Source organism: Aquarana catesbeiana, linkage group LG04 (assembly GCF_042186555.1).
Source record: "Aquarana catesbeiana isolate 2022-GZ linkage group LG04, ASM4218655v1, whole genome shotgun sequence".
NCBI lineage: Eukaryota > Metazoa > Chordata > Amphibia > Anura > Ranidae > Aquarana > Aquarana catesbeiana.
This window is the reverse complement of record NC_133327.1, coordinates 552666423-552679426: the sequence shown is the minus strand read 5'-3', so window position 1 is coordinate 552679426 and position 13004 is coordinate 552666423. Positions and strand designations below refer to the sequence as shown.

Here is a 13004-nt window from a genome sequence, read left to right as displayed (position 1 = left end):
GGTGTGTTGTTTTCCAGCTCTTCAGTTAATGATCTGTCTTCTGCTAGAGCCAGATATTTCAGATTTTGACTCACTGGCCATCCAACGCAGTTCTTGTATTTTAATGCATAAATAGGTAGTTTGGCTTTATTTCCACCTTGTAGGGCTTCTTGGACACAGTTCTTCCCCAAACCATACTGGGAATGAATATACAGGGTTTCCAATGGTTTCTGCCAGTTCTGTGCTAAATATTTTCTGGTTTTGAAAGCAAATAAGCTTGATGGGTTTGTCTCCTACTGCAATCAGTTCCTGCAACCTACCACTGAGTTTCCAGTCTTCAGCCTTGCTGGTTTGCAAAAGAGCTTGGACAGCACATTTGGAAATTATTTGTCTGTCCCTGCAAATTCTGCTTGGGACCTTGATGATTAAGTATACAGTTAAAATAACCTTTTGTATCAATTTTAAATGTTATGTCTTTTTTATTTTTACAAAGTAAATTTCTTAGACCTGGTTGGGTGCACACCCTTCCCTGCTCTGCAAAAATCACACTCCCCTAGATGGCTACAGCACCAATCCCAGCTGCAGCTGCCCCCTGCTGGCTCTTCCACGAGAACTGAGCGATCAAACTCCGCTAATAGCTCAGTTCTCCCCCTCCACTCTGAGCTGGGAGCCATAACTGTCAGTCAGCGGCTCTCTACTTTGCCTCCCCAACGCCCATTGGAGTGCTGAGCAATGGAGGGGGTGGGAGGGGTTGGCTCAGGCTCACAGCGGCATGTTGAGACGCTGAGTCAGATGCTGGTGCAGGCATCTGGGTGGATCCTGATTGTAAAGTCTGAGTGACATCAGCCGTCAGCAACAGAACTGCACTCCTGTGATCCATAGGAGAAGTATAGCCAAAATAGGTTTGGCTATACTTCTCCTTTATTTTATTTTTTTTAAATTCACTAGATATTGCAATGTCTTTTAGTAGCTGATATTTTGGCATTTCAAATAATTGCCTGGGTAGCACCATGTCCCAAAACAGCATATGGATGTGCAATGCCAACTGTGTTAAAAGTTGGTATTTGTTGTAATTTGCAGCTCTAAACCCACCCATGCAATATGGCCCTAAACCTGCATTCACACCTGCGCAGAGCATTTTTTTAAAGCATTTTTTAGGTGTATTGCAGGCATTTTTGCACATGCATTAATATTCAGGCATTTGCTTTTTGGACTGGCCAAGGAATGGAGTACAATTCTATAGGAGAGGAATTCTTCATGCATAAAACCACACATGAGAGAGGGGTAGAGAAGGAAGCGCCACCTGAGTGTAGTATTAACAAATGATGTTTAAAGACACCAGGTAAAAACACACTTACAGGATAAAAACATATAAAAGGCTCATATCTGTATAGGTATGTGGTCCTCGGTGTTCCCTCTGATCCTGTGGTGGTGACACTGCAGGGATGCTGGGCTGCAGAAGGTGGATTACCAGCCGGGAGCTCCTTCTGTGGCCATCAGGAAGAGACTAGGGGCCGGCGTGGAGTGTGTGTGACATCACAGGTCGTCCGTCCGCTTCCGGGTTCAGTATCCAGGGGAGGGATCGTCCAGGGAGGAGGGCTTGCAGGGAGGTTGAGAAAAGGCTATGCGCTTGGAGCCACTGCTCCTTCAATAGGCCTAATAGGGAGGTGTCTGCAATGTGCTTTTATATGGCAGTGCTGTGGGACAACAGGTCCCAGCGTCTGTCAAAAGAAAGCACAGTGCCATCTGTGGGTGGGAGGGGAACTACAAGGTAACATAATATACACAGAGAAAAAAAAAAGGGGGTTATATAATAGTGAGTGGCATGGAAACATATATATGAATGGGGAAAAGTGCATGGTAGTAAACATGGAGACAATAATATTAACAATAGTAAAAATGGGAGTAACAATCGGGGCAAAAAAATGGAGGTAAGTATAAAATATATATATATATATATATATATATATATATATATATATATATATATATATATATATATATATATATATATATATATATATATATATATATATTACATACATACATTTGTAAGTATAAAAGCGAAACATAATATTAATTCCCATGGTGACGATACAAAAGAACCAGAAAATGCAACGGTAAAGATAAAAAAAATAAAATTAAAATTAAAAAAAAATAAAAATAATAAATAAATACATAAATAAATGAAGTCTGTGGGGCCAAAAATACCTATATATGCTCAAAAAAAAAACTAATGTATTTTCTTAAAGCATAGGGTGGTAACGTGACATACAAGTATGAATTGGATTCTGCATGTGGAGCATAGTCAGGTGTAGGGTAACAAGCAGAAAAAAACACTCAACTGTATAAAGGGGGCGAAAGCTAAATTCTAGGAAAATATAAAAGAAACAAAGTTCCGTAATTATTAATACAATAAAGTGTCACTAAACCCAAATCATCAAAAACTATCATTAAATGGTGTATTACATGCTGTTCATAGTCCCTCAGTCACTATGAGATTTGTTTTCTGTACTCTGTTACTCTCTATCTCTACCTTCTGTTTATGTTCCCAATTCAGCTAGGGATTTTGCAGAGCTGTGGTGGCAACTCTGCACATGTTCAGTTTTCAGTAATATTCTATGCTGAGCATTTCCTCCCTATCAGATATGAGCAGCCCATGTGACTATGGAGTCACACATGTGGGCATATACACCGTGGTAAATGACAGCCCACTCCCCTCCTTCTCCATGCCCACCAACCAGCTAAACACAATAGGGGCAGTATAATAAATTTAGATTGATGGAGGCTTCATCTCCCCCTTATTCTAAGACATAGGCTGGAGGGGTGTGACACAGCCTGTGACTGGCAGAAATCCCCCACACTATGTTATTTCCACAAAATAATAAAGATTTGATTTCAAATATATATTTATATGCCCATTTCAAACAGTTTATTGATATTCGTTATTTATTTTTACTCTGTATTCCAAAGGCTGTTTTTTTTTTTTTTTTTTTGAACACGTGACCAGCAGCAGAGGACTAGAATCTCCTGCTTATATTTCCTTGCAGACAGGCTGGGGAAAATTTGGGTCATGTGACAGCTGTATATCGTTTAGGAAAAAGGTAGATGTTTTTCTATTTTTTAAAATAATTACAGTGCCATCATCCACATACATAAATAGAAGGGACATGTTAATTAAACAGTGTGTGTGTTTAGTATCACTTTAAATGGAACCAGTGTAAGTACTTGTATTTTTCCTGGCACTAGCCTCTTACCCTCACTGTAGAGCTGGAGTATAAGAGGAAGAAGCAGTATATGGAGCCAATCAGTTTGTCGGAGCTAGACAATTCCCAGTCACCAGGTCGCAAATGTGACGGAAGAAACTATCTGGTGATCAGGTCATTGAGAGCTATTGGCAACACAGCTCTGACTAACTAATGACCATCTAGCAGGTCACAAACCATAGACACCTCCATTAGTATGGTATTGGGAGAGCCTCAGGAGCCCAGACAAGGGAGTTAGGTGGAAATGGAAGCTGTGCTTGTGCAGTGATCCCGACATGTTTATTCGGCTTCATTGATCTCCACATAGTTAAAATTCAGCCAGAGACTGCAGGAGGAGGCAGGTATGTTAGTGAATTGGCAGAGCTGAGCTGTCCTTGGATCCTCTTTGGAGTAAACTGTATGAGAGTGTCAATGCCGTGGCCTGCCATATGTTCACATACAGTAGTTCCAAGGATGAAGCCGCACTGTGGAATAGCACATGGAGGTCGATGATGGGTGATGCTGGTGGCTGGAGGTGACTATAGATTTAGTGTAATATGGGTGGGCAGAGTAACAGGAGGTGATATAATGTCTCTTTCATTACTGTAACTAGCAATGCTTGCCAGAAAGTTTGAATATCTTTATATGTTCCTGTACAAACACTTTATTTGTACAGCAAAAAAAATGCAACTCCTGATCCCTTATTATTTGCAACTCTTAAACCTTCTTAGGGCTCAAGCACACCAGCTGACATGTGTGAAGGAACCTGTAACACATCCTCGCATTGTGCACACACCCTGCAATGCAATGTAAAAACCACCATGCTCGTCCCTTTTTTTTGTTATTACTTTTTTAACCTTCGTTAACTTAACATTCAACTCTATGCAAGGCAGTGGGATGCACTGCGCTGTAGCACGTTGTTAAAAGCTGTGCAAAAAATGCAGCCTGTCCTCTTTCTTTCAGAGCACAACATACACACAGGCCAAATGGCGGACTTTTTTTTTTTTTTTGAACTGGTCAATATCTTCCGTCATTCGGCCTATGTGTAAGGGGTGTGTGACCATCCCCTCCACTCAGGTCTCAGATTACATTCAGCTCCATTAGAGCTGCACGATTCTGGCTAAAATGAAAATCACAATTTTTTTGCTTAGAAGATAGATCACGATTCTCGCGGCGTAACATCTTTCACATTAAAACAAAAAAAGTTGGGCTAACTTTACTGTTTTTTTTTTATTTTTTTATTCAGTGTATTTTTTCCCAAAAAATTTCATTTGAAAGACCGCTGGGCAAATACAGTGTGACATAAAATATTGCAGCAATTGCCATTTTATTCCCTAGGGTCTCTGCTAAAATATATATAATGTTTGGGGGTTCAAAGTAATTTTCTAGCAAAAAAATTTGATTTTAAAGAAGTGTCAGAAAAAGATTTAGACTTTAAGAGCCCATTCACACAGGGACGACTTGTCAGGCGACCTAGTCGCCTGACAAGTCGCCTCCCGTTCTGTGCTATGGAACCGTTCTAAGGGGAGCGACGCAAGTCGCTCCGACTTAGAAAAAGGTTCCTGTACGACTTCGGGGGCGACTTGCATAGACTTCTATACAGAAGTCGTTTTGCAAGTCGCCCGGGCAGTCGTTTGCAGGTCGCCTCGCTGAGGCGACCTGCAAGTCGTGTTGCCCCTGTGTGAATGGGGTCTAAGTGGTTAAACTTCCTGCATTTACACATTGTTGAAAACTTGGCAGACTGCCCTGATTATTTATTTACACAGAAGTTCTATCCCTTTAATCTAAGAAGGAAGCTTAGTTACAATGTTTCAAGTTAAAAGACTTGGCAGACTGCCTGGATGCTTTCTTTTGACAGCTGAGTGAGCAGATAAAGTCTTTCTACTTGTTTTATATGAAAGAATCGGCAACCTCAGCAGGAGAGATCGTCAGGGGAGGTGAATGGAGATCACAATTTTTTAACGATTAATTGTACAGCTCTAAGCTCCATGCTTTATTTTGTGAAGTATGTGGCATCAGATCCATGCCTTCTGATGATCAGAAATGCTGTATAAACTGTGCACTTTGAATGACTGGGGATAAGAGATAAATGGGTACAACTTATGCTGTAGGATTTGTTTAATCTCTGTGCATCACCTGAGCCTAGTCATTTCAGTGGGTATATGTATGGTTTTACAACCATTTAAATACAGTATGTACAGTATCTCACAAAAGTGAGTATACCTCAGATTTTTGTAAATATTTTATTATACCTTTTCATGTGACAACACTGAAGAAATGTTATGTGCTTCATATAAAGTCCCACAAACCCTTCTCCTATTTTAACACTGAAAAAATTACACTTTGCTACAATGTAAAGTAGTGAGTGTACAGCTTGTATAACAGTGTAAATTTGCTGTCCCCTCAAAAAAACTCAACACACAACCATTAATGTCTAATCCGCTGGCAACAAAAGTGAGTACACCCCTAAGTATTGGGTCCAATTAGCCATTTTCCTTCCCCAGTGTCATGTGACTTGTTAGCGTCTCAGGTAGGGTTGTCCCAAAACCGATACTAGTATCGGTATCGACACCGATACCGAGCATTTGCCCAAGTACTTGTACTCGATACCTGTACAGTCAGCGGTGATTGGCGCCTGGGGGAGTTACAAGCTTCTCCCCCCGCAGCTTTCAGCTGCTTAATGACATACAGCGGTGATCGGTGCTTGTAACTCCCCCACACGCGATCACCACTGACTGTCACCTCATCCTCCTCCATGCCCCCTCCGTTCCTCTGTCCCCCTCCGTTCCTCTGTCCCCCTCTGTTCCGCCGTTCCTCTATCCCCCTCTCCTTCTCTGTCCCCCTCCGTTGTGCTGTCCCTCTCCGCTGTGTGAATGGACAGAGTCAGCTGACTCTGTCCATTTACATAACTGAAACATTGTAACCTCCTGTGATTACGATGTCTCAGTTTATGAATGGAGAGGAGCCACTGTCTTCTCTCCATTCATTCTCAGTGCAGCTGAGGCTGCAGAGAAAGGGACTGGGGAATCTCTATCCTCGGTCTCTTTCTCTGTCTCAAGGGGGAGATATCAGGGGTCTGTTAAGACCCCTGATATCTCACCAAAGCCCCCCAACAGGGCTGATTAAAAAAAAAAAAAAAACACATATTGCAAGAAAGAATAAAAAAAAATATTATTGTAAAAAATAATAAATGTAAATAAAAAAAAAAAAACAGACACCGTTCACCCCCCCCCCCCAAAAAAAAAAACCCACTGTCACGTGACATTACAAAAAAGTATCGGTAATCAGTATCGGCGAGTACTTGAAAAAAAGTATTGGTACTTTGTACTCGGTCCTAAAAAGGTGGTATCAGGACAACCCTAGTCTCAGGTGTGAATGGGGAGCAAGTGTGGTAAATTTGGTGTCTCACTCTCTCATACTGGTCACTGGAAGTTCAACATGGCACCTCATGGCAAAGAACTCTCTGAGGATCTGAAAAAAAGAATTGTTTCTCTACATAAAGATGGCCAAGGCTATAAGAAGATTGCCAAGACCCTAAAACTGAGCTGCAGCACGGTGGACAAGACGATACAGTGGTTTAACAGGACAGGTTTCACTCACAACAGGCTTCGCCATGGTTGACCAAAGAAGTTAAGTGCAAAGATGATGCACAAGCAAGCCTGCAAACAGTTTGCTAAAGACAAGCAGACTAAGGACATGGATTACTGGAACCATATCCTGTGATCTGATGAGATCAACATGGATTACTGGAACCATATCCTGTGATCTGATGAGATCAAGATAAACTTATTTGGTTCAGATGGTGTCAAGCGTGTGTGGCGGCAGCCAGGTGAGGAGTACAAAGACTAGTGTGCCTTGCCTACAGTCGAGCATGATGGTGGGAGTGTCATGGTCTGGGGCTGCATGAGTGCTGCTGGCACTAGGGAGCTACAGTTCATTGAGGGAACTATGAATGCCAACTTGTACTGTGACATACTGAAGCAGAGCATGATCCCCTCCCTTCAGAGACTGGGCCGCAGGGCAGTATTCCAACATAACGACCCCAAACACACCACAAAGACGACCACTGCCTTGCTAGAGAAGCTGAGGGTAAAGGTCATGGACTGGCCAAGCATGTCTCCATACCTAAACCCTTTTGAGCATCTGTGGGGCATTCTCAAACGGAAGGTGGAGGAGCACAACGTCTTTAACATCCACCAGCTCTGTGATGTCGGCATGGAGGAGCGGAAAAGGACTCCCAGTGGTAACCTGTGAAGCTCTGGTGAACTCCATGTCCAAGAGGGTTAAGGCAGTGCTGGAAAATAATGGTTTGCCACACAAAATATTGACACGTTGGGCCTAATTTGGATATTTTCACAACATTTGTTATACAAGTTGTACACTCACTACTTTACATTGTAGCAAAGTGTTATTTCTTCAGTGTTGTCACATGAAAAGATATAATAAAAGGTTTACAAAAATGTGGTGTACTCACTTTTGTGAGATACTGTAAATATGTAATCTTTGTAAGAAATAACCACACAAGAAATCCCCACATTGCTTTCTGTTTTCAAATTCATATTTTCAAATTCAAATTCATATTCGTATATCAGGTTACTACTTTGTTATTTCCTATATCCTTCCTTTTGTAATTTCATGACGCAGGGGAAAGGTATATTTTCTTTTCAATCCTATTCTATGCAGAGAGATAGAATCTTGCTTGTACATCGTGGGGTGGAGGGTCCGTAACCTTTTGTGCAATTTAAAGAGCAATGGGGTTTGGTTTATTATGTCTTTGAATGCACTGGGATGGACATCTCTGTGTATTGTACGTATGTGCAAGAGTTCTCTTCCTGAGACTTCACCATGCCATGTATTAAAGGGGACCTGGACCTTATCCATCACACGAACTGCAGCTGATATTTTGCCTAGGCCACATTGTCATCTATTCCACAGTGCTGTGTGGTGCAAGACAATCTAATAGTATAATATTGGATGTGTAAACTTCTGCCAGACAGCTCTTCCTGTTCTCCCTGATAATACCATCTATGTAATCGGAGGCAGAAGTGGGCTGCTAGAATTCCTGATAGGCTTCAGGGAGGCTAGAAAAATAAGACACTTAGGCCAGCCATAGACGGTTCAAATCTCGGCCGGTAGATTCGAACTGTGTAAGAACAGGTGGAATGTACCAAGCTGATTGTTCTCTGAACTCCGGTACAACCAGCCTGCCGTATTTTACTTGCGATTATCGCTAGCGGCTGCTAACAGTATCATAAAAAAGGTAGTGGGTATCTGCGCTAACTTTAGTAACAATAATATGTAAAAGCAGCCAGCACAGTTTGTTGATAATCAAACAAAAAAAAATATAAAAGTCCAAAATGCAGCGCTTGAAGTCACATGAAAGTTCATTCACTAAATGGATAGAAGATACGAAGGACCCTTCATCAGCTTCTGTGTATATGGAAAGGCACATCACACCCAAGTGAATCCAATTTTCTAACGAGAGGGTAATGATCTATAGGTATATAATCATCAATCACAGGAAATCGTGGTGTCACACTCCAAATGGTACAGGTAAAACGAAGAAAGGTCCAATCATGGAATCAAATATGGCCACCAATTTATCAAACTCCAAAACCAGAGTGGATATGATAACCGTTCACCAATTTAGCATTTACCCAAATGGAAACAAGAGGCAGCAATGGTGAAGCTGCTAACAGAAATCACTGTCTTCAAATTTCTTTCAGCGCTCTGCTGATTTTAATCAGGCATTATATACAGCCTTTGTCAGAGGTTGGGAGGGTTTCTTTGAACAGTGGTAGATTAATCTCCCAAGGGGTCTGCATAGTTCCAGCACAAACGTCACTCAGCAGTGCCAACAGCATGGTAGCAGCGACCATCAGTATAAGTGGGCAGCGCTTTGACCACTGTAAATGGCATTCTTCTCACTGACCACTAATACAGCAGGGTAATACCTCTACCAGTGTAAGGGGGCCCTTCTCCCACTGACCACCAATATCAATGTCTCTTTCTCCTGACCATTAATGTAAGAGTCTCTCTTCCACTAAACTTTAACCGCTTGCCGAAGAGCCGCCGTCATTTTACTGCGGCAGGTCGGCACAATCCCGCGAGTCATCGTAGCTATACGTTGGCTTGTGGGATCGGGATAGCAGGAGCGCTCTCGCCACTGCACTGTGGGGGTGCTGATGCTCATGGGCGACGGTCGCGATGACCGCCAGCCGCGAGCGATCGTGTGCACGAGAGGCAGAACACGGAAGTGTGTGTGTAAACACACAAATCCCTGCTCTGCACTGTGAGGAGTGACAGATCGTGTGTTCCTAATTGCTAGGAACCACGATCTGTCACTTCCTCTAGTCAGTCCCCTCCCCCTTCAGTTAGAAACACGTAGCAGGGAACACAGTTAACCCCTTTATTGCCCCCTAGTGTTAACCCCTTCTCTGCCAGTGACATTTTTACAGTAATCGGTGCATTTTTATAGCACTGATCGCTGTATAAATCCCAATGGTCCCAAGAGGCCCATGGTAACTCTGGAAGAGCTGCAGAGATCCACAGCTCAGGTGGGCGCATCTGTCCACAGGATAATTATTAGTGGTCCACTCCACAAATCTGGCCTTTATGGAAGAGTGGCAGGAAGAACGCCATTGTTGAAACAAAGCCATAAGAAGTCCCATTTGCAGTTTGTGAGAAGCCATGTGGGGGGGGGGGCACAAGAAAAATGTGGAAAAAGGCGCTCTGGTCAGATGAAGCCAAAATTAAACCTTTGGACTTAAAGCAAAAGGCTTGTGTGGTGAAAAACTAACACTGCACATCATTCTGAACACACCATCCCCACTGTGAAACATGGTGGTGGCAGCATCAGTTGTGTGGATGCTTTTCTTCAGGAGGGACAGGGAAGCTGGTCAGAGTAGATGGGAAGATGGATGGAGCCAAATTCATTTCAATATTAGAGGAAAATATAAATACTAAAAGCCTCGCTTATTCAAATTAAACCCAAAAAGACATGTCTAAATAGTGATCCAGTGATTGGAACAATAAGTGAAATATTGAATAAGTAATTGAAAACAAATAATAACTAGTAAGTGAATAAATGTCTCTAGTAGGATAAAGTGCAGCCTTGAATACACAAAAAGATTCTAAGGTGTAGAAAAAAGTTCCAGCAGAATGAAATATTCCAAAGCTTTTCAACCACCACCAAAGGGATAGGAGTTATCCATTTACTGGTCACTCTGCAACCAGAGCAATTCAAATAAATTAGATATATTTAAAAAAACTGTTTTACAGCTTCACTAAAAACATTGAACATCAAATCTGTATTTTTGTGCATTAATGTTGTAGATCATTTTGCCTTAATTTTGTTATGATAGCATTTGCATCCAGGGCCTTTTTTCTTTTTCTTTTACCTTTTACAGGTATTGGCAATTACATTTGATATTTTTAATACTGAGTTATATTAAAACTAAGCTTTGCTAATTTCTTAGTGAATATAATCAATCAGCATATTATATCCCTCCCCCATAGTGTTTAGCAATAGGAGGACATGGAGGAGGAGGGAGGGAGAGAGGGGAGTGTCATTTACCACCTTGTATACACCTACATGAGTGAGAAAAAGGAGGCAATGAAGAACTTAGAAGGGAACTGAAACTGGAGCATGCTCAGTAAATGACAACAGTTTGTCTACGCAATCTCAGGCTGCAGTGGGGACACAGAAAAGATAGGAGGGACAGCTGAAGGCAGGATCAACCCGGTATATTCAGCTCTAAAAAGAACCAATGCTTTAGTGGCTTTGTGAGTATGTACACTCTGTTCTACAGAATGGAATACGAGTTTTTCATGGTCTGGGTTTAATGACACTTTGATATAGGGGTCTGGTTTCCACAGAACACCAATGTAAGTGTCTCTTTCCACTGACCATTAATATAAGGATCTCTTGTCCACTGACCACCACTATAAAGCGGCATTTCCCCATTGATCCCCAGTGTGAGGTGAGATTACAATTTTCATTTTCTGCATTTCTTTTCTGGACATTATTATTCATTTCTCTTCCTGATCAGTACTAAAAATGATTTTTCCGATTGTGAGCCTGTTTACCTGCTAACTATTGTCATTCACGGACATTTCCCTTCACACATTAGTCTTGTGAAGTTTCCTTATAGTCAGCATTTGAAGGGCAGGACAAAGTTCTTATTTAGCATTTTTTGTTTAAACATTTAAAGTAATGATCTTCTAGAAGGAAGAGGCTAGAAAAATAAGCCAAGACTCAATACACTATGGCCTCAAGAATAAACAAACTTTCCACGTCAATAGAAATTGTTCAGTGTATTTATTTGAATTTGCATTTCCTTTGTTATACTTTCTGCATATTTTGAAGGTTAGTTTGGAAATCCACTAAATGCAAGATGACACGAGATCATAATAAAGGGATTCTTAAATAATTATTCTTTGATAATACTGTTACTTGTGTTTTTTTTTTGCTAAAGCAGCTGATTTATTTTTTAGGGCATTTTTCTGCAAGCTATTATATATTACTTTTATAAGTGGTAATAAACCCATGAAGCTGAGTTGAAAGAATAGAGGAAAAACTGAACTTCCCTAACCTTGTCCCTATTCTGCACTCTGAGTAATAATAAATACTATAACTTTTCCTGTCCATTTCCCTTTCCAAAACCTTTCAGTCTGCCAAATATACAGTACCACTGAAAAGTGTTTTGCTATAGCTGTTATTTTAAGGAGTATAATCGGCTCCATTCCTAGTTCTTCACTCCTACTCTCTCATGTTATGGAAATGATGAGAAGAGAAGGTATTCTGTAACTCAGCAAAAGGAAACTGGGCAGGGCTGACACCAGTTCTTTATTTTACTTGCATGGTCTTTAAAGGGATAAAACATGGGAAATGGGCATGCATTAGAGAAATGTTTTGCATATGTTTTTTTTAATTATGTTCTGCCATACACTTGAAAGGGAATATTTATTTTTACTAATGTATATACATGCAGTGAGGAAAAAAGTATTTGATCCCCTGCTGATTTTGTACTTTTGCCCACTTACAAAGAAATGATCCGTCTATAATTTTAATGGTAGGTTTATTTTAACAGTGAGAGACAGAATAACAACAAAAATATCCAGAAAAACGCAATCATTTGATTCGCATTTTATTGAGTGAAATAAGTATTTGACCCTTCGCAAAACATGACTTGATGGCAAAACCCTTGTTGGCAATCACAGAAGTCGGACGTTTCTTATAGTTGTGTGCACACATCTCTGGAGGGATTTTGTGTTTCGGGTCATTGTCATGCTGGAGTTCCAATCCACGACCCATTTTCAATGCATTGGCTGAGGGAAGCAGGTTCTCACCCAAGATTTGATGGTACATGGCCCCGTCCATAGTCCCTTTGATGCGGTGAAATTGTCCATTCCCCTTAACAGAAAAACACCCCCAAAGCTTTATGTTCCCACCTCCATGTTTGACCGTGGGGATGGTGTTTTTGGGGTCATAGGCAGTTGAGTTGATGCCAGAGAGCTCGATTTTCGTCTCATCTGACCACAACACTTTCACCCAGTTCTCCTCTGAATCATTCATATGTTCATTAGCAAACTTCAGACAGGCCTATTCATGTGCTTTCTTGAGCAGGGGGACCTTGCGGGCGCTGCAGGATTTCAGTCCTTCACGGCGTAGTGTGTTACTAATTGTTTTCTTGGTGACTATGGTCCCAGCTGACTTGAGATCATTGACAAGATTCTCCCGTGTAGTTCTAGGCTGATTCCTCACCGTTCTCATGATCA

The 13004-nt window shown here is 41.3% G+C and overlaps 1 protein-coding gene across 7 annotated transcripts in view; it reads left to right on the top strand.

The window, feature by feature from the left end:
* Window positions 1–13004, top strand: part of RIN2 (Ras and Rab interactor 2) — a 286963-nt gene that overhangs the window by 125731 nt on the left and 148228 nt on the right. The gene's annotated exons all lie outside the window — the stretch shown is intronic.